This window comes from Orcinus orca, chromosome 16 (genome assembly GCF_937001465.1).
Source record: "Orcinus orca chromosome 16, mOrcOrc1.1, whole genome shotgun sequence".
NCBI lineage: Eukaryota > Metazoa > Chordata > Mammalia > Artiodactyla > Delphinidae > Orcinus > Orcinus orca.
This window is the reverse complement of record NC_064574.1, coordinates 54,452,932-54,480,301: the sequence shown is the minus strand read 5'-3', so window position 1 is coordinate 54,480,301 and position 27,370 is coordinate 54,452,932. Positions and strand designations below refer to the sequence as shown.

The 27,370-nt window shown below is 45.0% G+C and overlaps 1 protein-coding gene across 12 annotated transcripts in view; it reads right to left on the bottom strand.

Annotated features, from left to right (window-relative positions):
• The window catches only part of RBFOX1 (RNA binding fox-1 homolog 1), a 2,185,863-nt gene that overhangs the window by 1,485,516 nt on the left and 672,977 nt on the right, over positions 1-27,370 (bottom strand). Inside the window, exon 1 of one of the 12 annotated variants that reach the window (XM_049699918.1) lies at positions 1,723-2,615. The exons of the other annotated variants lie outside the window; for them this stretch is intronic. The gene's annotated coding sequence lies outside the window, so the exon portion shown is untranslated. Of the gene's footprint in view, positions 1-1,722; positions 2,616-27,370 lie in introns of those variants that run through there. 12 annotated transcript variants of the gene reach the window in all.

Sequence of the window (27,370 nt, the reverse complement as noted above, 5' to 3'; positions counted from 1 at the left end):
AGGTCACACAGCTAGCAGGTGGCACAGCCAAGGGCCCGGACTCTTCTCAGCCTTATCTCTGGACGCTAACGGTACCCTCAGAAACTGTAAAGGATGATACCAGTTTCTTCCTAATCCAACTCAGCCATGAGTTAACTTAGGGGAAACCCAGTGGATTCCCCCAGATCCCAGTGCTTCCCAGATGAGCTCAGAAAGCATGAAGGTCTGGAGTCAGCCCCGTTGTTTGCCCTAGAACCCCTGCCAGAGTCACTTTTACCCTTCATGGGCCCAGGTCCTTGCCTCTGAAGAAAAAAGACCTTGGCCAAAAATAAATCTGCCCATGGCTCCAGCCAGGCCCTCTGTGGTCACTTAAGAATTGAAAGGATCCAGGCCCTCTCATATCTTTTATTTTTTCCTTTGTAACAAAGATAAATGGGAAATGGAGGGTAGATGAACTAGGACAGGGGCAGGGAGAGATCACTGGCTGGGGTGTGTCCTAAACTTGTGCTGAAAAGGCCAGGCCTCTTGGCGGACCAGATTTTAAAAAATAATAAAAATATACAATCATAATTATTATAAAAGAAAACTCCAGTTGTGGCGCATCATATTGCAGCTCAAACAAAGCTATTCCATGACACCGTCCGCACTTCTTTCCAAGTTCAACTGAAAAGACCCGCGGTGGGTACCAATTCCCTGGACGGCCAGACTCGAATTTCCAAGCACTTGAGCAGCCCCGCCCCACACGCTCCGAGCCAGGCAGGCGCAGCCCGGCCCTTGCTTGTCCGGGCAGCAGCCTTGAGCCCCCCATTCCCTGGCAGCAGGGAGTAGAGTTGGCGGCTCCTGGACCAGGCGGGTCGGGGTCTTCCCCGCCCTTTCCGCGCGGGCAGCTTCCGGGCTGGCCTAGTCCCTCGGAGCTGACACCTTAAAGACTCCAGGAGCATCCCAACCTGATGGTTCCCCGGGCCGCGGGGATATGGAAGCAGCGACTCGCTAACCCCTCCCTCGCCTCTAACCCTGGAGAGTTGGGAAACTGGAGCTGACAAGAGGCGACCCCTGGCCTGCGCCGAGAACTGCTACCTGGGTTTCCTCTCCAGGGTGAAGGTGCCCTAAGGAACCAAAGGAACCAAGGGGCGCAGCCGGAGTTTCCAAGTCCCGAGTTCCGGGCTGGCCCCCTTCCCCTCCCCCCAGGGTCAAATGCAGTGGCATCTTGGGCGTCCCTCCGGTGTCCATAAACACAGACACTCTCCCTCCAGCTCAGCGACCCTCCTCTTCCCCGCCTTCCACAAAGGATTCGATGCTTCTAAACGCTCTCCCAGGCCACGAAGTGCCTTCTCCCTCAGACCTCGTTAAGGGCGGTGGAGAGGCAGCGCCCCGGGGCGCACCGCGTGCACGCTTCCAGTCTGCCAGGAACCCTAAGCAAAGTGCGCAGGCAGACGCCCGCTGTTCCCTGCACCTGGGACTCGCTCCCAGGAGGACGGACAAGGCAGCCTGGGCGCTCCAGAGGCGCGCTTTGGGCCGAGAAAGGGCTTGCTTCTAGAAGGATGAGGGGGTAGGGGCTCCTGATCTCAGCCCCCAGGGAGGACGTGCAGAGAGATCTCTCCACCACACTGAAAAAGTTCCCAGTACAGCGCGCCCGGCCTGGCTCTGAGAGGAAGCCAGCCCTCGAGAAGCCAGCTCTTCCCTCAGTGGGACCCTTTGGCCAGGTCAGGGGGTCAAAGAGGCGGTGACTCTGCCTGGACTTACCTAGAACTCCCGCCGCACCCGGCTCCGGTCGCCTTCCGCTCGGCCCCAGACCCTCCAATTTCCCTGCGCTCTCTGCACCCTCAGCCACACTCACCATGAGCTGGAGATGGCGAAAGCGGGTGCTGGCTTCTCCCACGCTGTCCGCAACTTTGCTGGGAGGTCAGCCCCGCCCTGGCGCCCCTGCCTGGGCGGCAGGCTGGGCGCAGCTGCGCGCGGTGCGAGTTAGCACCGCTGGGCCCGGACGGCCACTGCCCGGGGGTCTGGAGCGCAAGGTTCCTCGGTCCCGGGGTGCACGGTCCGCTTCTCCGCGCTCTGCCTGGTGGCAGGCTCGGAGTTCTCTCGCTCCGGACGCACGGGCGGGGCGCGCGGCTGTCCCCTCCAGATGCGGGGTGCCCTGTTCGCTCCTTCCTCCTCCTGCCGGGGAGGCGCACGCTTGGGTCTGGTCGCGGCCGCCGCCTCTGCCGTTCGCGGGCTGGCAGAGCGTCCCCGCCCCACCGCGGGCGCAGCCGGGGGCTGGGGTGAAGCGAGAGGGATTCCCCTCCGCGAGTTCGGGCTTCCCCAACCGGCGCGGACCCCGGGCTCGGTCCGCTGCCGCCGCCGCGGCTGCGAGAACCACTTCACGGCAGCGCAGCCTGTGCCACCGGCTCCGGCTGGAGGCGGTGGTGGCGGCGCGGCTCGCACGGGGACTGGAAAGGAGGTGACCTTCAAACCCCGCGCTCGGGGAGACGGGAGGAGGGCTGGGGTGACGGAGGGGAGCGGTGTGCACCCGGTTGGCCCGCGAGAGTGCCGGCAGGCGGGCGGGAGAGAGTGAAGAAGAGATCTTCAAATAAAAATATGGATTAGAAAATAAACAAAGGAGGGCGAGAGAGCGAACGAGAAAATGTGTGCATATGTGTGTGCGCGCGTGTCTGTGTGTGTGTGAGAATGTGTGTGAGCGCGCGCCACAGGCGGCGAGCAGCCGGGGCTGCGGAGCCAAAAATAATCCCGAGCTCTAGGGAGCGCCCCCTCCCCCTTCCCCTCGCCAGCACAGCCACCGCGGTCAAGCGCGCAGCCCCGATTCCAACTGGAGGTGGCTGACGCGCGACCCAGTGCCTCGGTCTCCTGGGGTGAAGGGGTGAGAGTTGGGAGTGTGGCTGTTGAACCCAGGTCTTTGGCATTCCCAAGTCCTTGTCCCAAAGTGGACTCACTCACTGAGCACCAGCGCCCCCCCTCCACCCCCTCCCCTCAAGGAGACTGGACAAATCCCCTAGAGGAATGCTACATGGAGGAGGTGTCTTGCCCCAATCCGCTTCTGCTCTGGGAAATCTTGAGGCCAGGCAGAGATGGAGCCCTATCCGAGATGCAAAAAGTTATCCAGGCCCGAGGGACACCAGGCAGGGAGCGGTTGCGCGCTGGCCTGGGCCAACCCTCCCTGGCCTCTTACATGGCTGCCTAATCCTGCACGGGGTGCTGACTCTAGAGGGGTCCACAGACTACTCTCTCAGCAGTTGCCTTAGAGTCAGAAGCCCTGTGACTCCTCAATAAATCCTACCACTCAATTAGCACTCACTTTCACCGGATACTATTTGACGTATTTACATCGAACTTTCCCAACAACTAAATGAGGTAGGTACTATAGGTTTGTCCACTTCGCAGATCAGAAAACGGAGGCTTAAAGGGGTTAAAGCAGCCATGTTTCTTCTTTCTTGAGCCTCACCCTGGACTCACTGAGCCAAAAATTCATCTTTTTTTTTTTCTAGATAAACATTTTAGGTGATTATGTTACACAGGAAAGTCTGAGGTCCAGAAAGCTATAATTTGCTCAAGGTCACACAGCTGGAAAGAACCAGGATTCCTGGGCAATACCTAATTTCATGGGGTGTACCACTGCACCACACTGCCTTCTGAGGGCCAGATGGGATTGGACAAGTCCAGATTCTAGCCTTGAGCCCTTGCTCTGAGGCTCACGTTCATTTTCCCCGCCCTATCATTTGATTTTGTTGTTGTTGTTGTTGCATTTGTACCACGTCTCCTCTTCCAAGTAAAACTGTAAGATTTCCAAAAGTAGGGACCATGTTACATGTATTGCTTTGTAACGTGTATTTCCTAAGTGCCTACCAAATAGCAGACTCATGAGTTCCTCCGCAATCCTGTCGGGCTAGGATTTCTTCTAACATTAGAATAAAATTTAAAAAAGGAACTTCTGCCAACAACTGGAATTTTTAAAAAACATGTAACAAAAATAACTTTGCAAAATCCAGAAAGATGTCTCTCTCACTGGCCCCAGTAGGTGATTTTGCAGTTTGGGTTGGTTTTACTATATGCTTCCTGAGGACTCTCTTCGATAATGTATTTGTATGTAAGCAACTTTTTTTTTCTTTATACTAGTCTCTTATCCTTCAGTGATAGCACAATGAAGCCATAAATCTGGGTTAGTAACATCATAATCATTTCCCCCAGAAACTGTTTACAATGGGAAAACCACCGAATTTAAATGTAATTGTCTAGCCGTGCAGGGAGATGAGATGGGTTGTAAAAGAGGTATTCTCAATTTAAAAGCAAATTATCAATAATGAGAGAAGAAATAAATGGCAGTTAATGGGAAGTTCTGTTGAAATACAATGTTTTGTGCAAATTCACCAACAGGAATTGTTTCTCCATGCTCCTTCATTTTTATTCCAGAAGGGAAAAAAATACCATCATTCAAGGCAGAAACACTGGCTATTGTTTCATTAGAATGAGTAATCGCTGGGTGCTTTTATGATTTTTTACTATATACTTTTCCATTGGAAATGAAATAAAACATTCAAGCATCTCAAAATCAAGGTCAGTCTGAGTCGACTCTTATTTATTTTGGAGTAGAGATAGGCTTAGGTGTATTAGCAATGAGTGTCAGGTATGACTCACTGGTGTTGTGTGGCTACATGGCTTAAGAAAGATTAATATGAGTGGGGGAGACATTCATTACAGTTTAAAACAAAATTAGAGTAAAGATCAATATACCATGCTATTATGCTATTCATCTGGAAAGTATTAGTTTCTTTTTCATCATGATCTTTCACATTCCAGGCAGAGTTTTTCTGTCATTCCTCCACGTTGATCCACTTCTCAGTAATGAGAGGTGCTGAAGTAAACAGGTCCTAGGACAGCGGAGGGCCAAGGAATGCCCAGCTCTGGGGAAGAACATAGAGCCTTTGGCTCCTCCTACTGGACGTAAAAGATATTTTGCAATTTGTGATATAAGCAGATGTCAAAATGGTGTCTTCCATAAAACTGGTGGGAAAGAATGACATTGTAGCCTCATGCTTGGCTGAGTTTATTAACCCTACTCAAAATGCTGAAGATCTCCCTGGAGTGTAAATTTCATCATCTCACTTTCAAATTTAAGATCTTCTCATGGCTCCTCTTGTCCCCCAAGATAAAGTCTTCTACATGAGTTACAAGCTCCTGGATTCTCTGTCTCTCATTTTACATTGACCCTATGATCCAGAGGTGATCTTCCCTTGCTTGTCTCCAATCCTTTGCACATGCTGTTCCTCCAACCTGGAATGCTCCTACAGACTCTCTTTTCCTGGATAGTTTCTGTTTCTCTTTTAGATCTCCATTTGGACATTACTTCTCCCTGCCAACCCCCACTCACACACAAGATACGACCAGTGTCTCTCTTGTGAACTCCTTGAGCACCTCTCCATAACTTTATCACATCATTTGTCTCTGCCTATTGTAAATGTTCACTTCCATCAGACTGACAGCTCCTTGATGTCAGGGAGTTTTTCTCAGTCCATGGGACCAAACACATAGTAAGCTCAATAAATGTTTGGTGAACCATTGTGGGGATTTCTGTCTAAAAAGGCTAGCCTCTTGGAGATGGTTTGAGAGATCAACCTGCTCATCCATTCACTGAATCCGTCCTTTCAGCCATCAAACCTGTATTTTACTAGAGGCTAGTCATAAACCAATTACTCTATAAACTAGATGCAGTCTCTGCACGCAAGAAGCTTATAGTCTACTCAGCCATAAAAAAGAATGAAATAACGCCATTTGCAGCAACATGGATGGACTTAGAGATCACTGTACTAAGCGAAGTAAGTCAGAAAGAGAAAGACAAATACCATATGATATCACGTATATATGGAATCTAAAATAAGACACAAATGAACTTATCTATGAAACAGAAACAGACTCACAGACATGGAGAACAGACTTGTGGTTGCCAAGGTGTGGGGGAGGGCGGGGGAGGGATGGAGTGGGAGTTTGGGATTAGCGGATGCAAACTATTATATATAAGATGGATAAACAACAAGCTCCTAGTGTATACCACAGGGAACTATATCCAATATCCTGTGATAAACCATAATAGAAAGGAATATGAAAAAGAACATATATGTGTATATATAATGAATGTATATATGTACAATGAATGTATGTATGTATATGTACATATGTATGTACATATGAATGCATGTGTGTATATGTATGTATAATGAATCACTTTGCTGTACAGCAGAAATTCACACAACATTGTAAATCAACTACAATAAAATAAATTTTTTTAAAAAGAAGCTTATAGTCTAAAATGATAAGCAGGCACATATATAAGTGATATCAAGGGTTTTGAAAGATTTTGGCCAGTACTGAATGGGAGGATACAACCAGACATGAGTGAAAAGGGGAAGGCCAGACAAGGGTTCCCAGAGGAGATCTCCTCTAAACATAGGAGATAAGTAGGAATTACCCAAAGAGTTGGGTGAAGGACATTCCTGGAGAAGAACACAGCTTACAAGACTGTCTGAAGCCAAACAGAGTATAGCCCCTTCAAGGAGGCTATACTGTTCAATATTGAACAGTATTTGAACAGTATTGAACAGATGTGAGCAGCAAATCTGTTCTATATTAATAGAATCATGCTAAGTTCAAGGGTCTGGAAGGTGGTGGGGAAGCAAGGCAGTGAACAATGAAGCTGAAGGCATAAACTGGGGGAAGCTCATAAAAAGCCCTGAATTGAAGCAAAAAGTGTGCTTGCTTTACCCCAAGGCAGCTTTTGATAGGACGACTCCAAGGCTTGTCCAGACCCACCATTGCCATAGTTCCAGTGTCATGGCCTGGGCTTCATCTGCCTTCACTTCAATGACCATTTTTCTCCTGATTATTTTATATTTGTTTAAGAACTTTTCCAGATGGTCCGTATAAACATCTAGCAAATTCTGGGGATTAGGAGGTCACTCCAAAGTATTCTAGGACTTTTAGGGATGATCAGTGGTATATTAGGATAGGAAAAGGATGAAAAAAGCAACTAAAGCAAACTGAAGTAGCCAAGCATCCTTCTGTGTCTCTTTCCAAAGGACACCTTTCCACAGCAGTCACTGAAGAGAGGATGTATAGCTCAAATTTATGTATAAATGACTCTGTTTCAATAGAGTGCTTCTCACAATCCCAATACCATGTAAGACCTGCTTGCCCTCTAGTTCTCAGTCTTCGGGCTTACCTGAAAGCTTTATCACAGTCTGGTCAACTAATGAACTAATTAAAACAGTCTGAGGACCACAGGGGAATGGATTGCACCTTATACTCTCTATTCCCCCCTCAGTCACTGGACACATGGCAGATACTCAATATATAATTACTGATTGGTTGAACTAAGTCACCATCTATCATGTAGTTCAGGGCCTTGATATTAGCCAAGGCATCTAATACCGAGAATGAGCTAGCCAGTGTCCAGGGTTGAATTCTCTTCTTCTGAAAAGATACAAACTTTCACACTCTGTTTTAAAATGTCTTTGAAATAGTAAACATGATGGTTTCTCCACCTCTCCTTGGGCTCATCCCTTTTCTTCCCTTGCCTACATCCCCCAAATAATATGAAGATAGCAACGGTAACAAAAAATAACACTTTGAACAATCACAATGATAAGAATAGCAATAAAGATAACAAGCTTTTCCCCAAGTGGGGAAACCAGGTGAGGGTGGGGGTGGGATGAATTGGGAGATTGGGATTGACATATATGCACTAATATGTATAAAACAGATAACTAATTAAGAACCTGCTGTATAAAAAAATTAAATTAAATTAAAAAATAACAAGCATGTGGCATCTACTATATAAGCTTTTTAGCTGTACTATCTCATTTAATCCTCACAATACAACTCTGAGTGTAAGTACTATTATGGTTTCCTTTATATAGATGAGAAAACCAAAGGTTAAAAGGAGGAGAAGGTTCAGTGACTTAGCCAGCCCCACAGAGTTGGTGAACGGTTAGGCCAGGACTCAAAACTAAGTCTGTTTTGTGGCAGAGCCAAGTTCATGAAGCATAAATTATGATGCATCTTGTCTTTCTGCATACTAGGGCTCATACTCCATGTAGGTAGGCTTACAATCATATCAGTGATTTATGATCATGAAAGTAGGGATGCCTAGTCAATTGGTCTCGGAATAAGAAAAATAAAAAGGGAGGTTCAGTGATCCGCAGCACCAAAGGGAGCCTGCCTATATAAAAAGCATTTTGGAAACAAATATATTTTTGTGTGTGTGTGTGGTATGCGGGCCTCTCACTGTTGTGGCCTCTCCTGTTGCAGAGCACAGGCTCTGGACGCGTAGGCTCAGCGGCCATGGCTCACGGGCCCAGCTGCTCCGCGGCATGTGGGATCTTCCCGGACCGGGGCACAAACCCGTGTACCCTGCATCGGCAGGCGGACTCTCAACCACTGCGCCACCACGGAAGCCCGGAAACAAATCTTTTGAGTGTTGTCAGAATCAAGTGAACAAAGAACTCCTAATGCTTGCCCAATAATAAGTAGAGACTAAGCTATGTCTTTGGTTTAGGGAAAGCTAGTTTATATGCATTTGGTACATCTTTAAGAAATCGACTTTCATATATCTTTAAAAAGTACATCTTTAAGAAATAAGTGGATAAAGCTCTAGAGTAAGACAGTTTGTTTTCATAATTTGAATCTACCACTTAATAGCAATGTGAACCAAGCAACATTTTTTTTTTTTTTGCAGTACGCGGGCCTCTCACTGCTGTGGCCCCTCCCGTTGCGGAGCACAGGCTCCGGACACACAGGCTCAGCGGCCATGGCTCACGGGCCCAGCTGCTCTGCGGCATGTGGGATCTTCCTGGACCGGGGCACAAACCCGTGTCCCCTGCATCGGCAGGTGGACTCTCAACCACTGCGCCACCAGGGAAGCCCACCAAGCAACATTTTTTAAACATCACTAATCTTCCACTCCCTGTTTGTAAAATAAGGATGCAGATGATAATAGTGAAGATGATGACGGTAACATAACTAATATAATACTAGTTACTATTAATACAGAGGACACTGCAGTTGATCCCCATCCTCAAGCGTGGTAATTCTGACCTCCTTGTATGTGACTGGTTTAGGACTTGTCCTAGGGTCCATGTCATCTAATCCAGGAAAAGGTGATTAACGTGCTTATGGAAAATATTTTGACCCAAGTGAAAGCCACAGGAAAAAAATTTTTTTTCTTATCCCTCCAGATGTTTCCTTGTGTGTCTATAACTTCTGGATCTGCCACAAATATCTTATGACCAGCCAAGGAATGACAGGGCAGGGAGGAATAAAGAACCAGTAACATCTTTGAGGTTACAGAGCTGCTAAATCAGCAAACGTTCAAAACTACCCCACCACTGCATTTCCTGTTCCCTGTGATGATATATCCCTTACTGCAAAATCCTGTTTAAGTTGACATGTGGCCTAAAAGCAGGGTTTCTCAAACTTTGCACTATTGACACTTTGGGCCACATAATCCTTTAGTGGGAGGGGAGCTACCTGTGCCCTGTAGGATGTTTAGTAGCATCCTTGGCCTCCACCTTGTCCTCCGCTCAATGCTAATAGCACTCTTAACTGCTCCCCAAAGCTGTGAAAACCAAAAATGTCTCTAGATATTCCCACATGATCTCTGGGGGGAGGGGCAAAATTACCCCAGGTGAGAACCATTGGTCAAAAGCAACCTCATCAATAAGCTGATGGTATTAGTAGAAGTAGTACTACCACTAGTAATGTAGTAATAACAATTAGCATCTATTCAGGTTTACTGTGCACTATACCTTCACTCATATTCTCATTGGGTTCTCAAAACAACTCCATGAACCAGGTTATATTATTATCCTCATTTTACAGATGAGGAAACTGGGGTCCAAAGAAATGAAGGCATTTGCTCACAGTCACCAAGCTAGTAAGTAGTTGGTTTAGAATTCCAACCCAGCTCAGGATGACTCCTCTGACTCAAGGTTGTCGTGAGAAGTCAATGGTATGATGCATGAGGAGTCCCTCAGCATCGTGCCTGGCGCAGCAACTGCTCAAAGTGCGTGGTGACTTCCACCTAACAACTCTATAGCAGGAGCGTCTTTAAGAAATGCAATGTGATCTTGGGTTGCTTTCCGCAATTCCATGTATTTTAGCTCATTCCTCTAGACGCTTCATAGTGACTGAGTGTTCCAGCCAACACACAAACTGCCCCGAAGTAATAAAGAGAAAAAAAGCACCACAATCCTTGATAACCCATCAAGACAACCTGTGCGGAGCTGACCACAATCTTTGTTTCCAGCTTTGAAAATAACAGTAAGTCTGAGTGGTGATTAGCAAAAAGTGTTCGCCAAAATCACTCATTCACAATTAAATGTTGAACTGGGAGTTAGATGCCAGTTTTACTCTCCTGCTAGATAAGGTAATAAGAAGCAATTATATACCTGCTTAGGACTTGAGGGGGAAAAAAGAGGGAAATTAAAAATAATTTTGAGAACTTTATGCTAAGCCTCAGATATGACATCTAACCTCAGAGAGAAGCTCTATAAGGCAGGTAGTATTGTTATTTCCATCTTACAGATAGACACTGAGGTTCAGAGGAAAAAAAGCAAATTTTCAAAGCTTATAAACCTAACAAGCTCAAAAGCTCATTTTAAGTTGTTGCAAGTCTGAGTTCAGGGCTATGGCATCCTTTGCTGCATCTCAAAGCCTCTCTTTAGGTATAGAAAGTTCAAAGGCCAATAAGACAATAAAATCATGTACATATTCTAAAGTCCTACTAAAAATATATTTTAAAATAATAAACTGTGCTTTGAGTAGTTCCACTAAAGTCAGCCATGAAGGTTGAAAGTGATCGTTCTCAAGAAAAAAATAAGTTGTATGTCATGAGGTGTAAATAGTTAATGAATTTATAATCAGAACACAAATAGTTTCGCTTTAATGTACTAACACTTCAGGGGGGAAAGAACTGTTCCATGTATTAGCAGCCAGAGTACTGACAATCGATTTCTTTCAAATGCACTTACTTTAAGTCTTCATCATTTTATTACAAATGGATAAGTAAAGATATTTAAGCCATTTAGGATGAAATATGCAACCTTACAAGGAAGAATATGCATTTGCAGTGGTTACTGGTGGGTTATAGATGCTCTGAGCAGTAAAATATCTGTAAATCATGGTCAAAGTATGCATTACTATGCTCTCCATTTATACATTTATTATTTCTATTTATTCCTTATGCTTCACTTAAAAGGCACAAACCTCTAAATTTACCAAAAAAATCACTGGGAATCTCTTTCAAGAATACATAGTGGTTAACATGAAGAAACACGGGTTAATTATGGGTCAACGGCTAAAAATGTGGGATTCTGGCAGTGAATATAAACATCCAAAGGATACACTTCGGGTATCTGGTCAAAAGTGAACTCTCTTCCACAAAGCACGTTTCCATACCTTCTCTGACTTTCCCCACACTGTTACTTTAGGCTTGGTTCAAAATGTCTCGCTGCATTACTCTGTAGACACTCTTTTGGGTTCCCCCAGAAGCAGACCCTGAGACAAATATTTGAGTGTAAGTATGCATTTGGGAGGTGAACCTCGGAAACAATGGCAAGGGAGTGGGGAAGAAAGCTCGGAAAGGGACAGGAGCTAACGGTAAGTGTGTTGTCGACCAAGTTAGTAAACTGGAAATTAATTCCACTAAAACTTCTGGAAGCCAGGGAAGAACATGCCCCATACAGTTATCCCATCCAGGGGGCAAGGAAGCTTGAGTATTTATACACTGATTCCCATCAGTCATTGGTTAAGGGTTAGTTGTGCATGGAGGGGGGTGGGGAAGGAGTGGTAATCCAATGCCACTTCCAGCCTTTCCTGGGCACAGGTAGAGTGGAGTCTAGTGGTCAGGGAGAGTCCTTAGGCAATGGTGCTGGTGTTTGGAAGTCCAGAATGCATGCACGGAATGGTAAACACCTAGGGATTGGGGTCACGGGTTGTGGGGCAATGGTAGCATCTTCTATACACTCAATGTCCCCATGAAGAAGAGGAAATGTTGGCTTTGCAGGAGCAGTCAGTGACGTGTCCTGTAGGAATGAAAAGCCTCTGTATCTCTCATCATCTATGAAGCTCCACTGACCAAGGGTCCAAATATCCTATGGATGTCAAACTGTGGTGTAGATAAGAGTTGTCTGGGGCTTCCCTGGTGGCACAGTGGTTAAGAATCCGCCTGCCAATGCAGGGGACACGGGTTCGAGCCCTGGTCCGGGAAAATCCCACATGCCGCGGAGTAACTAAGCCCGTGCTCCACAACTACTGAGCCTGTGCTCTAGAGCCCGTGAGCCACAACTACTGAACCTGCATGCCACAACTACTGAAACCCACGCACCTAGAGCCTGTGCTCTGCAACAAGAGAAGCCACCGCAATGAGAAGCCCGCGTGCTGCAAGGAAGAGTAGCCCCCGCTCGCTGCAACTAGAGAAAGCCTGCGCGCAGCAACGAAGACCCAATGCAGCCAAAAATAAATAAATTCGTTAAAAAAAAAGAGTTGTCTAAAATGCATATCAAAATTCAGATCTTGGGCACAATCCTAGAGATCCTGATTCAGGAAGTCTGGGATGAGACCAGGGAATCTCAATTTTTAAATCCCCTACACACACACACACACACACACACACACACACACACACACACACACACACACACACACACACACACACACACACACACACACACACACACACACACACACACACACACACACACACACACACACACACACACACACACACACACACACACACCATGCATTCCTATCATAGGTATTCCAAGTACCTGATGTGAGCACCATGTGTTTAATCCAGCCGCAGAATGACTTGTGAACAGGGTTGGAGGTAGGGACAAGTGGGAGTTTCACATATTTTTAAGGATCCCAGGGCTTTGCGCATGGATATTTCCCTTCTCTTTGAAAATACGATCGCTTTTTGTGCTCTCAAACTCACAGAAAGGAGGTTATTGTTAGGATTCTGAAGCACTGATTATGCACCATGAATATATTAAAATCTACAGGTATTTTGCAGGGAACTCATGGGACCACTCAGGAAGCACCATTCTGGAGTCTCTGGAGCCCTAAGTAGGACAAGGAAATAGTGATGTCATGTATTAGGGAGAATAAACAAATTAGGTTTCAGGAGGCTCCAGTTGTTGTCCCAGGCAGGCAACATGGAGGAATCGAACCTTTGCTGAACCAGTTTGTTTATGTCAAAGCCCTCCTTGATTCACAGGCGTGAGGCTAAAGCGCAACCAGGTGAAAGGCACTGGCAGTGTGGGGTGACAGACAAAGTGAGCAAGGCACCATTATTCCTTTTTGGCAGGTCGTTCTTACAGAGTATGAAGTGGCAGTAATCCTCAAATCACTGTCAAAGAATGTTCTAGACCTGGCATTTATAAGAGAAGTTCTTTTATTTTATTTTTTATTATTATTTTTTTTTTTTGCGGTACGCGGGCCTCTCACTGTTGTGGCCTCTCCCGTTGCGGAGCACAGGCTCCAGACGCGCAGGCTCAGCAGCCATGGCTCACGGGCCCAGCCGCTCTGCGGCATGTGGGATCTTCCCGGACCGGGGCACAAACCCGTGTCCCCTGCATCGGCAGGCGGACTCTCAACCACTGCGCCACCAGGGAAGCCCAAAAGTTCTTTTATTAATGGACAAAAGCGGGGAGAGGAAGTAGAGCATAAACCGTATGTGCCTTTTATGAGAGCAGGTAGAGTTTTCTTGCATCCCTCTCTATTTTTAGTTTAAAAAGTATTTCGCAGATGTCAGCAACCATTAATAGACTGACAGACGAAGGGGTAAGCAACTTGAGAGACTGTCAACAAAGAGGCCATCGGTCTATTTGATTTCTCTACCTCTTCTTGCTTTGATTCCTCTCCGTGTTCAAAAGCTCCAAGACTAGCTTGCTTGCCATTATTCCGTAAGGCAATTAAGCAACTTGGCAATAAAAGCAACCACATTTTTCTAGAGTAGTTCACAGAGAATACAGAACAGAACAGAACAGCACAGGACAGATGTTGAAGCAAAATGTAAGTACTTATCTGAACACGCTTCTCAGTGCCAAGGCTAAATGCCCTGCCTTGCTTCCATTTTTCTCCACCAGTCAATCCCTCTGTCTGCTCTGTCATCAAACGTTCAGGATATAAATACGCTAAAGCTCCCTTATGTTAACCCTCCTCTCTCAACTCTTCCTCACCTAGTGTGCTACTAGTTTGGGTCTACCTCTATTGCCAAGCTTTCTGAAAACTGTCATTCAATCCCTGTGTATAACTTCCTGTCTCCATCATCCAATGACTTTCTGTAATCTGGTATTTCTCTTCATACCATTCCACTGAAGCTATTGTCTTAGCATCTTCTTAATCGATAACCCTCCACCCCCACTGCCACAGCCATGTTCAATCCTTGATCTTGGTTGCTGTCTCTTCATCATCTGATGTGTTGACAACCTCCTGGCAACTCTCTTTGGCTTCAGAAACACAACACTTCTGGCCTTCTTCCTGCCCCTGCCTCTGAACTGCTCCCTAATTGTCTGTTTTTCTATCTACTCTGCCTAGACACCACCCTCTGTAAATGATGGTGTGTTGGCAGCCTCTTCAGTGAGCTCTTCAGTGAGCTCTTCAGTTGCTGGGTCAAGATGCCCTCCAAAAAGTCCAGACTTGAATATAATATTCTGCTGCGCTAGTAACCCCAGCAGAAAGAGAGTATGCATTTTCCCCTCAGTAGTTCTAGAAAAATTCCTAGAGTGTGCCCCCATTGCTCTGGATGGGATCAGATGTCCATCACTGAACCGATCACATGACCAGGTGGATACAGCACTCTGGCTAGCCATATCTGTGGGATCAGGGTATGGGATCAATTCTAACTGAACCACTCAGTCTCAGAATAGTGGACAGGTGTTTCTCCCCAAAGGAAACACGTGTGCTATTACCAGGTGCTGAACCATCAAATAATTGGATCGGTAATACAATGCAAATATTAACACACCACTTACCTAGTTAATAATCTCATTGTCTCCCCATTACCAATAGGATAAAATCCGAACACCTTTGCTTGGCTTATAAGACTCTCCAGGAACTGGCTCTTGCCTGCCCTTCTAGCCTTATTTGCCACGTAGTCTAATTTTACCCACAAAGAAAGATACATTGTTCTTGAAATAGTCTGTGTTTTGTCACACCACTGTATCTCCTTTGCTGGAGTGGTGAACTTCTACTTCACCGCCCCCCGTTGAGCTATATTTCTGTCTCAGGACCGAGCTCAAATGCCATCATCCTTTTGAAAAGCCTACCCCACTTCTCCTGGCTGAATCCGTTGCTCCTTTCCCAAGAAATTGTGTAAATATCTATATTTAATAGTGGTTCTCAACAGGGGCAGTGTTGTTCCCCAGGAGATGTTTGGCAATGTCTAGTGACATTTGGGGTTGTCATCACTGGAGGGGGGATTCTTCTGTTCAACACCTTCCAATGCACAGGCACAAACAACAAAGAACAAACCAGCCCAAAACGTCAACAGTGCCAGAGTTGAAAACTCCTGCTCTAGTGTAACATTTAACGCCTTTTATTATAATGATCGATTTCATATCTTCCCAAGTAGATCCTGAGCTTCTCAGGGGCAGGGACACTGTCGGATTTGTCAAGGTACTCCCAGCACTAGCAGGAACCTGCCCATAGCAGATGCTCACTAAACATTGGCAGAATAACTGAGGGAAGGGAATGAGTGTCCAGATGGGCTTATGAAACATCATCCAAGAAACTGAGTTCCTGGAAGGCATGATGGTTCCTTAAATGGCTATTGTATCAGAAATTTTCAGCCGCAGGGTGTGTTTCCTCCCACCTTGCAAAATAAATTTAAACACAGAGTTTCTGAACTCAAAGTCACGTGAGTCTCTCTGCAAGGCAAACTCGTCTATTACTCCCTGTACCTCTCACGCTACCGATTATTTAGAAATTATACAAAGCCAAGAGGCCATTTCTTAAGACAGAAGCAATAGCTATGCTCCCATAAAAAGGTACACCATTCTCAAAGTTCAGGAACATTTTTTTCAACGAAACAAAATTTCATGGCCCTTTCCCCCCCATCCAATTTTAGTTTAAAACAAGGCTATGTGTGTGATGTCTTCATCTAAGCCATTGCACGCTTGACTAAGGAATGTACACATCCTCAGGAGCTCAGTACCCATGTAAAGTCTAACACGTTTCTCAGAAAGGACATTCAAATGTCAGATGGAATGATTTACACTGCATGTCAATAAAAAGAACTCCGAGGTTCAGCAAGTCAATAAAGCTTATTAGAACAATCTTCGGGCTGAGTATCAGTGTAGCCTGATGAGGACCTCTGAAGTCGGGCTCTATCTCAAGGCAAGTGGCATTAAATAGACCATTCTGGAGGGAGAAATAAAATTAAAAGCTTCCATTATTTTTTGAGTTCATGTTAACTTAATAACACACAAAAAGCTGGAGGAATGTGTGTTTATATTCTCACTTGGACATTCATTTGTTTAAGCTCCCGTGTACTGAAAGTCCCCGCTGTGCCAAAGCACTGGATGAGGCAGATCACATTTATTCGTTTCTATTTACCAACACTTCTGTAGTGCTTTCTGTGTACCAGACAGTCTCCTAAAACTTTTCAAATATTAACTCTTTCAATCCTCATTACAACCCTATGAAATGGGTATGACATTATCCCCATTTTTCAGATATGGGAATGAGGCTCAGAGAAGCTAAGTGAAATGCCCAAGGTCACCCAGCTGGTAAGCAGAAGAGCAAACCTTCAGGCAAAGCCAGGCAGCCAGGCTCCAGAGTCGATGTTCCCAATCTTCTCAATTAATTCTTAACCCACATTTTGTTCTGCCTGATATTCCAAATTTAACATTTTACTTAGTCGCCAATGTTTCAAAATCAGGAGACTTCACACAAAAGCTAGATTTCTGGATTCTCTAGACAAATCAAAATGCCTGTTTTCTGGCACAGCCAGGCTGGGAACTAAGGAGAGGTCTCAGGTGAGGCACACACCCACCTCGCTCGTTTGAGACACTTGCCTGGTCCCTGACATCTGAGCTTGCGACCCTGGCTTATCTGTTTTGCAGATGAAGATGCTGAGCCTAAGAGAGGTTAAGGAACCTGGCCAAGGCCCCAGATCTAGTGAATAGCAGAGGCTAGGGTTTGAACTTGGCAGGGTCCCAGTGGAAAAGACATGGCACACTCCACTTGAGGCAATTCAGGGACATGTCCTTTTATTTAAAAAAAGAATGGTAACAAAGGTGTGGCAGGTGTGGAGCAGTGACTCTAGACTAGTGTCAACGCAGCCATCATTATCCCCAGGAACAAGGAACAAGGGGAGGGAGGTGAGGACAGAATTGTTCAGAGCAGGTGCTGTGAGAGAAGGAATAGTTACCTTTGGGTGAGGGGCACAGGAAATCTCACAGGGAACAAATACCTTGACCTCCTTCCTCTCCTTCCCTTCCAGCCAGGGCACACCCCAATGGCCAAATCCAGGTGAAGGGCCTGGGATCTTGTAGGGCAGAGCAGGATGGGGGAGGATGGAGAGTGCATACAGCAGGGAACGCAGACACCCAGCACACAACTCCTGTTGGATTCCGAATACCATGCTTTTCCCACTTCACTTGCTCTGACCTACTCAGTCCATGTGATATTCTAATAATATTAAGGTCATAGCAAACACAAATATGGTGCTCAAGACACATCAGCCACTCTTCCAAGAACTTTACATAGATTGATTCATTTTGTTAAGTGCCTATCAGGTCCTAGGCATGGAGCCTTCTCTGAAAACCTGGAAGGATGGGGAACAAAAGAGTGAAAGCAATCTTAGCGATCCTCTTCTCTCTGATGAGGTCAGATTATGCTATCACATCTCAACCTGCTTCAGCCTTGCATTCAAACCCATGGGCAAGGAAGACTTCCTGTTATAAAAAGAAAGGGAACCCAAAAAGTTGAAAATGCCAAGGTGCATCCCATGCTGAATATGAGTGCTGTTAACTAATGTAACTATAGAGACCTCTTCCTCTGTTTTCCATGTCAAAACTCACCTTTCTCATGTACAACTCACTTAGCTCTTAATAGCTGATTAACCTACTAACCTAGGATGAAAAAGAAACATATAAAGGATGCAGCAGTTGACAATGGCTTAAGAGCTATAGACCCTTCATGCTTGAAAGGAAAATTTCTAATCCTACAGTAAATTTGGGAGCAAAGAACTAGGGGGTTGAGGAAGGACTTAGGGGTTCTGGGTCTCTTTGGATATGTCATTTGGCAAAGGGCAATATTTCCCAAACTTGAGTCATACAGTGCCACCGTCATGGTTTTTGCCATATTTGTACCAACTACACTGTGATATATTTTTTTCTTAAAACTGCGCTCCGGATGCGCAGGCTCAGCGGCCATGGCTCACGGGCCCAGCCGCTCCGCGGCATGTGGGATCTTCCTGGACCGGGGCACGAACCTGTGTCCCCTGCATCAGCAGGTGGACTCTCAACCACTGCGCCACCAGGGAAGCCCAAAATTTCTTTATTTAAGTTATGTATTTTGAGATGCAAACATCATTAACCTAAATTAATTACTAGTATTGTTCCACTATAGATTTAAGCAAATACCTAACCACTAAAATGAAATGAATAATCTTGTCTATGTAATATCTAAAACCCTCCTTGTGTAGTTTCAATAACACACACATGCATAGCACGGGAAATATCAGTGTGGGGGGTAAGGGCGTGTACTCAGGATTCAGACAAAGCGGGGTTCAAGTCCTAGTTGCATCACTCAGGAGGGTGTGCCTTGTACAGTTGGCCAAGAACTAAATAAAACAATTTGTGTAGGGTACTTAACACCATGCCTGGCCCGTGGAAGGCACTCAGGAAATAATACATTTCAGAGCTCCACATGCCACACCTACATGGCTTCTAGCTCACCTAAACCCTGGTGTGTATATACCACTAACACTTACTTAAATCCTCAGAGAAAAGTGACAATCCGGAAACTGTATATTGTTAGGGAGTCTCAGAATTCCAGGTCCCACCCAGAAGCTGGAGGACTCCAGACTTGCATGTGGCAGAGCACAGGGTTTCCATAATATGCAGAGACGGCTCTCAGGTCAGTCAAATATGGCTGCCAGTGCCCAGTAAGAATTTACCTGTAATTTCTAAGAGGAACAGAGACTAGGAGATTTCACTTAATGCTGACGTACTTATTCATCCATCTATCTACCATCCATCGTCCATCTATTCATCTATCCATCCACCTGTCCGTTCATTCAACAGATATTTGAGTAACTCCATTTCTAGGCACTGTCTTAGGAGGTGGATGTAAAACATTGAACCAGAGTAAAACAAATGTAGTCCCTACCCTCATAGTGCTTACAAGACAGTGGAAGACAGAGACACACGTGCACAGGATCCGGTGCTTATACTCCCTAGATTTGTTCGGCCCAAACTATCTCCCGGGACTTGGCCCTTCCCTCAAAGGAAAGTCAGTCTTCACTGCAATGCCTCATCCTAACAACCCCTGGCTGCTACAGCCTCCTCTGGATGAGGGTTGCTTTGGTATTCATCATGCCTGCTGTGATTTCAGAACCCAAGTCTATCCCAACCAGACTCACGAAGGCTAGGGTTCCTCCCACAACTTTCAGGTTCGGAAGAAGTATCACAGTACAAGGCATGGGATCTTGCCTCAAGAGCTGCCCTAAATGTTGATGAGTTAATTCTCCCAAAGAATAAATCTGACCAGTTGAAGGAGATGGAAAGACAATAACAGACATATCCTTCTCTGTTCCAACAAATTTTTCCTACACAGCCGACCTGGAAGACCTCCCATGTAAGGGGGCAGCTCACTGTGGTTTCTTACAAAGCCGGAGGCAGCTCAGTAACACACTGTTTTGCATGTGCTTGTCTTCCTTCTTCCTTCATTCCAGCTGCCCTGGTACTGTGCCTTTCTACAAAGCCTTAGCACGTAAGGGTTATCTCAGGTTCTATTTTCAAGGAAACATGAACTTAAAAAAAAAATCAAATAACCCTACAAATAAGCAAATATTTACAAATTGCTATGAGATCTTTCGATGGGGAAGAGTTTGACCTCGTCTAAGAGTAGAGAAAGCTCCACTTGCAGAAGTGATGTTTGAACTGAGATAGAGGAAGAAGCAAACTTGATTAGTTTGGGGAAGAGGCATGAAGGTGCATTCCAGGCAGTTAGAAAAGCATATTCAAAGGCCCTGTGGTAGAGACAAAATAGGAGGGAGGAACTGAGTAAATAATGGAAAAGCAGTGCTGGCAGGATGCTAGACACAAGCTCTAAGGATTGAAGGCAAAGAGCACCGTTCAGAGTGTGCAGCTGACTGATGAATTGCCAGTGATTCCGAACTTCCTTCTTCACTCGAAGAACTCTGTCATGCTCCTTGGACGGAGGTCTAAGACAGCCTGTGATTGATGAGGAGTTCAGATAATTCAGGATAAATGTTTTCCACAAAATGTTGCTCACATAGGTCTTCTGGACTGGGAAATGCAGATATGCCAGCGTCTTCCTTAGAGAGATGTTTCATAGATCATAAAATCAGAAAAAATCCTATAGAGTCAAGGGGATGTCAGTTGGAAGTAGTCAAAATCTGACTGCAATATGATATACGAATTTTTATATAATTGTAACATCTAGCACAGGTGCCAAGCAAGACACTGACAGACAAGAAGGAGTATATGAAAAATACTATTTGCATATTACTTGTGGACAATCAGATATTTGACCAAGTTCTCTAGGGCTGCAAACAGAAAGGTCATTGGAATAGGAAGACAGCATCTTTGTACTTCAGGGCACAATAGAGACACCAGCGGGTCTCCTCCACCCCCAGGATGGAACTGTGGAGGAGGGTGAGAAAGGCGGCCCTGTACCCTCCCCTCAACTGTGTTTCAGTGAAAACCCCTCAGCTTTGATCTGTTTTACATGCTGGGCACCCACATACATTCCACTCAAAGAAGGAGAATTCCATCACCTTGTTGAAAAGATACCAGACCTGGATACATACACCGAAGCCTAAACACCCAAGATTCAAGTCTGCCTACGCAGACTCCCTGATAACCCTGCCTCTGCCCAGTATCTGATTTACACTGATTTGCTTTTGACGATTCTTCACTTTCTTCCTTTTTCTTAAATGGGAAATGCAAATGTAAACGTCAGTGTAGTTTACTCCAATATTCCCTAAATTTAAAAAAAAATTGCAATGAGGTCTGATGTTGAGAACATTGGAGACTTTCAAAGAAATGTAAGTCACTCCAGGAAAAAGTTTCCACATCTGGAGAAGCTAGTTTATGTCCATGAATTCTCCTCAGAACAGAATAAAAGTGGGTTGAGACTCTGACCTGTCTGCAGGGACTTCAGAGTTTATAGAGACTGAAAACTCACACACCTACTAACGCAGCTCAGGACTGATGACCGGCAGCGGCCGGGGAGACACCAACTAAGGAGGGAAACCCATTCTTAGCACCACTGTTTTTTTGTTTTTTTGTTTTTCCTAAGTGGGAATAAAAATCCAATATTGTCAAATTTTCATATTTCTCAAGAGAAGTCGGAATTCAGATTTGATATCACATATTCTAACCTTTTAAACATCAGCAAATGATTCATAGTAACCAAAAAATGAAAACTAAACTAAATTAATAGACAACAACATAAAACACCACAAGGACCAAACAAAACAGGTTTACACATTGACTCTGATGCTCTGGCAAACTGAGTTAGATTTAAGGGAAAACTCGACAGCAATGAGGCTCATTTTGCTCTTGGATGGGCTGCCTTGAGATGAATGTGAAAACCATTTCTCTTCCATCTTTAAAAATGAAATCAATATTTTGCTTCCCTTGGCAGAATTCATTTATCATCTGGGACCCAGGGGAAATGATTTGAACGTCCAGTCAGTCTAGAGATTTGGTGATTCTTCAAGGAGCTCTTGAAGCCACCTAGAAGAAATCTACCAGGCCAAGTGCAGGCGTGCGCCACTTGACCTGCTGCAGTCATGAGATTGCCGTATTGGTATCCCATAGTTGGCATTTGATTGGACTCTGGGATTGCTGCTGTTATTGTTTTAAAAATCATATCGCCAATCGTATCATGGGGTTACAAATTCATGAGGCTCTCGTATTCAGGTCTACACCAAAGTGCATTCATTGCCCTAGAAAACAGAGTAAAATGCAATAATCCATGCAGCCACACCGAGCTGGTTACCTTCTGTTTACCCGGAGGGTGCCAGGCTCCATCCGTCTCCACTGTGCCCTGTGCCCAGGCAAGAGGCTGATCTGCACAAACTAATGCCTCTGGTTTCCAGGTGGGTTTCTGGTTTCAGTGGGGAGCACCAGCAGGGGGAGGGAGAGAGGGAGGGATATTTACTCCCCAGGCTCTCTCCCTGCAGGGTAGCTGTGAGCTGGCTGCACCCCTCAATTAAACCCCCGAGTTCTCTCTGCCCAAAGGCCCAGTAACTGCTCCATCTTCTGCTCCTTCAATCCTTGAGGCCATGACTGTCTCTCTATTACCAGCCCAAGGTGCAGAATAATCTGTGTGACTTCCGCACACCCTATCCATGCTTTGGTAAATAGTCCCTCATTTAAGTTATGCAATTTGAGTGTGCCACTGAAACAGAGTCCCCTGAAAACTGAGTTCCTCTGCCGAGTTTATGATTAACCTCTCTATCCAAAATGCTAGCTAGTGGGAACCTGCTGTATAGCACAGGGAGCTTAGCCCAGTGCTCTGTGGTGACCTAGATGGATGGGATGGTGGGGGGGTGGGGGGGTGGGGTGGGAGGGAGGTCTCAGTGGGAGGGGATACATGTATACACATAGCTGATTCACTTCCTTGTACAACAGAAACTAACACAACATTGTAAAGCAACTATACACCAATTAAAAAAAAATGCTATTCCCACTCTTGTCAAATACCTGTTCCCCTCAAGATTGAGGAGTGTCAAAGAAAAGGGGGGATTGAAACCCAGCAGGACCCTGTGGTGGCCTCCCAAGCACAAAAGCCTTTCTGTGTCCCCCATTTCTTGTTTGTAGGAAAAAGATTTCAGCCTCCTAGACCTTCCCTGGGTTGCAAAGGGCAGATTCAAACAGTTACTAATTAGAGGAGTGAGGGAATGCAGAAACAAAGGAAAGGCATCAAGAAACAACAGTGCAGGACTTCCCTGGTGGCGCAGTGGTTCAGCGCCTGCCGATGCAGGGGACACGGGTTCGTGCCCCAGTCCGGAAAGATCCCACATGCCACAGAGTGGCTTGGCCCGTGAGCCATGGCCACTGAGCCCGCGCGTCCGGAGCCTATGCTCCTTAACGGGAGAGGCCGCAGCAGTGAGAGGCCCGTGTACCGTCAAAAAAAAAAAAAAAAAAAAAAAGTCAAGGCTCCAGGGCAACAGTTAGACCCATGATAAAATAAATTTTCACATCTTGAGGTATGGAGGAGTTATTCTGGCTTATCCATGAATTAACTTTAATGTTATGCTAACTAGAACAGCCTGTTTGTGGCCTATCAAACATACATTGTACATCTGCTTTAATTATTAAAGAGAAGGGCGCATTGACCAGAAGTAAAGAATGTCCAAGTTAAAAATAAAGATTAAATGTCTCCCTCCCGGGGACGCCAGTGCTGGTCCTCCCTCAATGATAAGACTCGCTTCCCAGGTGCCAAGGCCATACCGCCTCTCTGTGTACATTCTGATCTGTTTTTTCAAAAGCCTGTAGGAATCTATCCCTGACATGGTTGATGTTCTTTGTTCTAACAAGACATAAATCTGTGCTGAAAACCCTGCTTCTCTGGAGCAGTTCCTCAGAGTTATCTGAGAGGCTGTCTCCTGGGCTATAGTCCTCAGTTTGTCTCACATAAAACTCTTTTCTGTTCCTATTACAGATTATTGATTATTTTCATCCACACACACAAAGATTTGTCTCCCTCCCCCCCACATTTCTGCATTCCCTATTTCCCATGACATAATAATCATCCTTAAACAGATTTTATCTTTTTTTTCTAAGTTCCTCCTCAAAATTTTTCATGAAAGCAGGTACTATCATGAACTTCTGGTAGGAGTCTAAGATTTGTAATTTTGGGTAATTTGTCTCAAGGTATCAAAAACCTTGAAAATGTGCTTGCCATTCCACAAATTCCTTATTTGGGTATTTATTCTAAGACAATATGTGGCTCTATGTCTATGTGCAGCCATGATTAACAGTTTGCAATTGGAAAAAAAGGAAACATAAATGCCCTCCCATAGAAGACTGGTTAAATAAAGTATAGAATGTGGTACAGACAATAAAAATAATGGTGTAAAGAATATTTATTGATGTAGAAAGACGTTTTTAAAACATTGTTGAATTTTCAAAGCAGGTTATAGTGTGATATGTGCATCTGTGATCCAGTTTCTGTAAACAGAATATATAAATGGAGAAGTACAAAAAAGTACTTTGAGAAGATTGGAGTATATTTGGAACTCATGTAAAATCAACCAGTGGTTGTGGAAAGGGGGCAGATCCTCTTCCCTCCCCTCCACTTTGACCCACAGCCAGTGAGAGCAGAGAGAAGTCTCAACCTGGGGCTCTGGGTTCCTGAATCCGTGGATATAACTCATACTGGGGGCCAGCTTGATCTGCTCTTGCCATCAAATGTGGAATGTGGAAATTGCTCACTCCATTCTTAGATAGTTTTTGCATTCCCCATCAGGCACCCAGCACTTTGCTAGGCACTGATACATAGTAGTGAATAAAATATAGCTGTGCTCATGTGGAACTTATGGTCTAGAGCAGGGGCCAGAACGCTCCTGCCCAAGGGCCAAATCCAGCCAGCCACCTGCTTTTGTAAATAAAGTTTTATTGAAACACTGTCATGCCCATTTGTGTACATATTACCTACGGCTATTTTCTCACTCCAGGGCAGAGATGAGAGTTCAGTCATTGTGATAGTGACCGAACAGCCTACAAAGCCAAAAATATTTACTCTCAGAACCTTCACAGAAAAGGTGTGCCAATCCCTGGCCTAGAAACATGCTACTAAATTTGGGGTACCTGGACCAGCAGCACTAGCGCCACCTGGAGAAATGCAAAAATCTCAGTTCATCTGAGACGTTATGAGCCGGAGCCTGCATTTGAGCAACACACCCATTATAACTGAAGAAACACTGACGTAGAGGGTCCAACAAGCCCCCATAGCTCTCTGTTCCATATTTAAATGTTTGTGTAGACATGGTCCCTGAGTTAGAAAGAGACTCCTCAAGAGGTACCTTCAGGAGAATTTTCCTGCCAGAGCCAACCTCTCAGCATCAGTGCTCCAGATGAGGCCGCCAAGCACTGAATCTCCCACCCAGCAGGGTCTGCTTCACTCAATAAGAATGAATACATATCATCTGGCCAGACTCACCTACCCTATATTAATTACAAGCACAGCATTTAACTTAAACGAACCATTCGGCCATATGAGCAGCAATATTCGAGCTATCAATTTTATGGTACCTCTCAGGAAAATGCAGTGATACATCATCCCACCCAAAATACAAAGGTCAAATGATATTAATTAATGCAGCCACACAACTCGCTGCAGCTAAATGGGTATTCTTGATTACGGCTCCTTGATTGAGAACTAATGCCTCATTAATCTTAAACATATCAACCTAAGAACATCAGCGAAGTCAAATAGAATAACAGCCAACATTTCAATGAACACAGCCTCACGCTCGCTGGGTAAGAAGCAAATCCTACAGACGTGGTTGTGTTTTCCGCCTCCTTGACCCAGATGGATTTACTGAGAGCTTTGTAAAGAAATAGGCTTAAAATTAGTCTCTGTGTGTGTGTGTGTGTCTCTGTCTCTCTCACATACACACATACACATACACACACGTACACAGCCTTTTCAGATAGGCAGGCAGACAGGAATTTTCTCTCTCGAGGTTTTTCACTTACGTGTTACAGAAAGAAAGAGAAATTGATGGGCTTATATGGCTCCAAGCCCAGTGAGTAACTTTCACTCTGAGGTCCCTGTATCCATATACCTCTGCTTATTTATCATGTGTAAGTGGACAGGAAAAGGAACCCAGAGGACACAAGGTCACTGGTTCAACCTTGTGGGCATGGCATGCTCTGTATCCATTTCAGTTTAGACAGGACGGTCCTTGTGGGTCTGAGAGAGCTTGGGGGCGAGAGAAAAGGGAACAGCAGCTCAACGCTAGAGGCCCTGCCTGGAGCAGCTGTGTCTTCACACTGACACAGGTCAGTGGAGGTCTGCTTCTGTGTTGAGTCTACATAGTGCCTCCTGACAGTGAATTTTAGTTCCTCATTGAATTTCTAGAGAAACTACAGTGAAAACCCCAACACACACACACACACACACACACACACACACACACACACACAGGCACGTGCATGAAGGCTCAGTGATTCACACTAATTGCAGGAAGGTCATGTGAAAAGCTTCAAGTTGTGTGCTACTGTTCAAAGGAATTCAGGCTTCTCGGTTTTCATGGTACATGGTACTTAGTGATGGCCACGAAAGGGTTACCCATTAGTGATCTCACTTTAATGAATAGATAAAATTTGAGTCAATTACAGAAGTAGCTTTGTCGAAGAGAGTTGCCTAATCAATGTTAACCTTTTTTTTCCCTCTGTCGCAAACCATGCTGCAGCTGCATCCTTTTCACATAAACAGAGCCTTCGAAAGAATTTGAAAACTCTTTGTTCTTTGAAGACGGAAGTTATTCTCCTTGTTTCTCTCTCTCTTTTTTTTTTTTAAAGGGTTTTTAATATTTTGTGTCAAGGTAAATTCAACCTGATCCCATTCCTAAAGATTGCAATCTGAAGGATTTTTACAGTTCGTCTCTCTGTGTATTTAAGCTCAACCCTTAACTCTTACTGTGCAGAATATCTACTTAGTGGGCAATTTATTTTCAGTTTTTGTTTTGAACCTCAGTGTTTTTTTCCTCACTACTTGATTCAGGCCAGCGTGCTTGTGCTTGGCAATTCATGTTAACATGGGTTTAAATTTTTTAAATTGTGACAATAATGATTGTTGTTTTTAAATGCCTTCCATACCTCAGATGTTGGAACTTCACATACATCATATCAAATTTCCCAAACCTGCCCCCGGATGGAAACTAAAGCTCCAAGAGGTTAAGAGCCTTATTTACTCAAAGCGACAGTGTTGATTACTGGCAGGGCTGTAATTTGTGCAGGTCCGTCCAGCTCCTAAGGCTAGCTCATCCCTCAGAGCACACTTCCCCATAGAAATTACAAACCTTAAAAAAGAAAAAGAAAAAGAAAACCCAAAAACTACACAATAATTTCCCAAACCAAATAGCAGCACATCTGAGATCACGAGAGAGGCTCATGTCATACAGATGCTC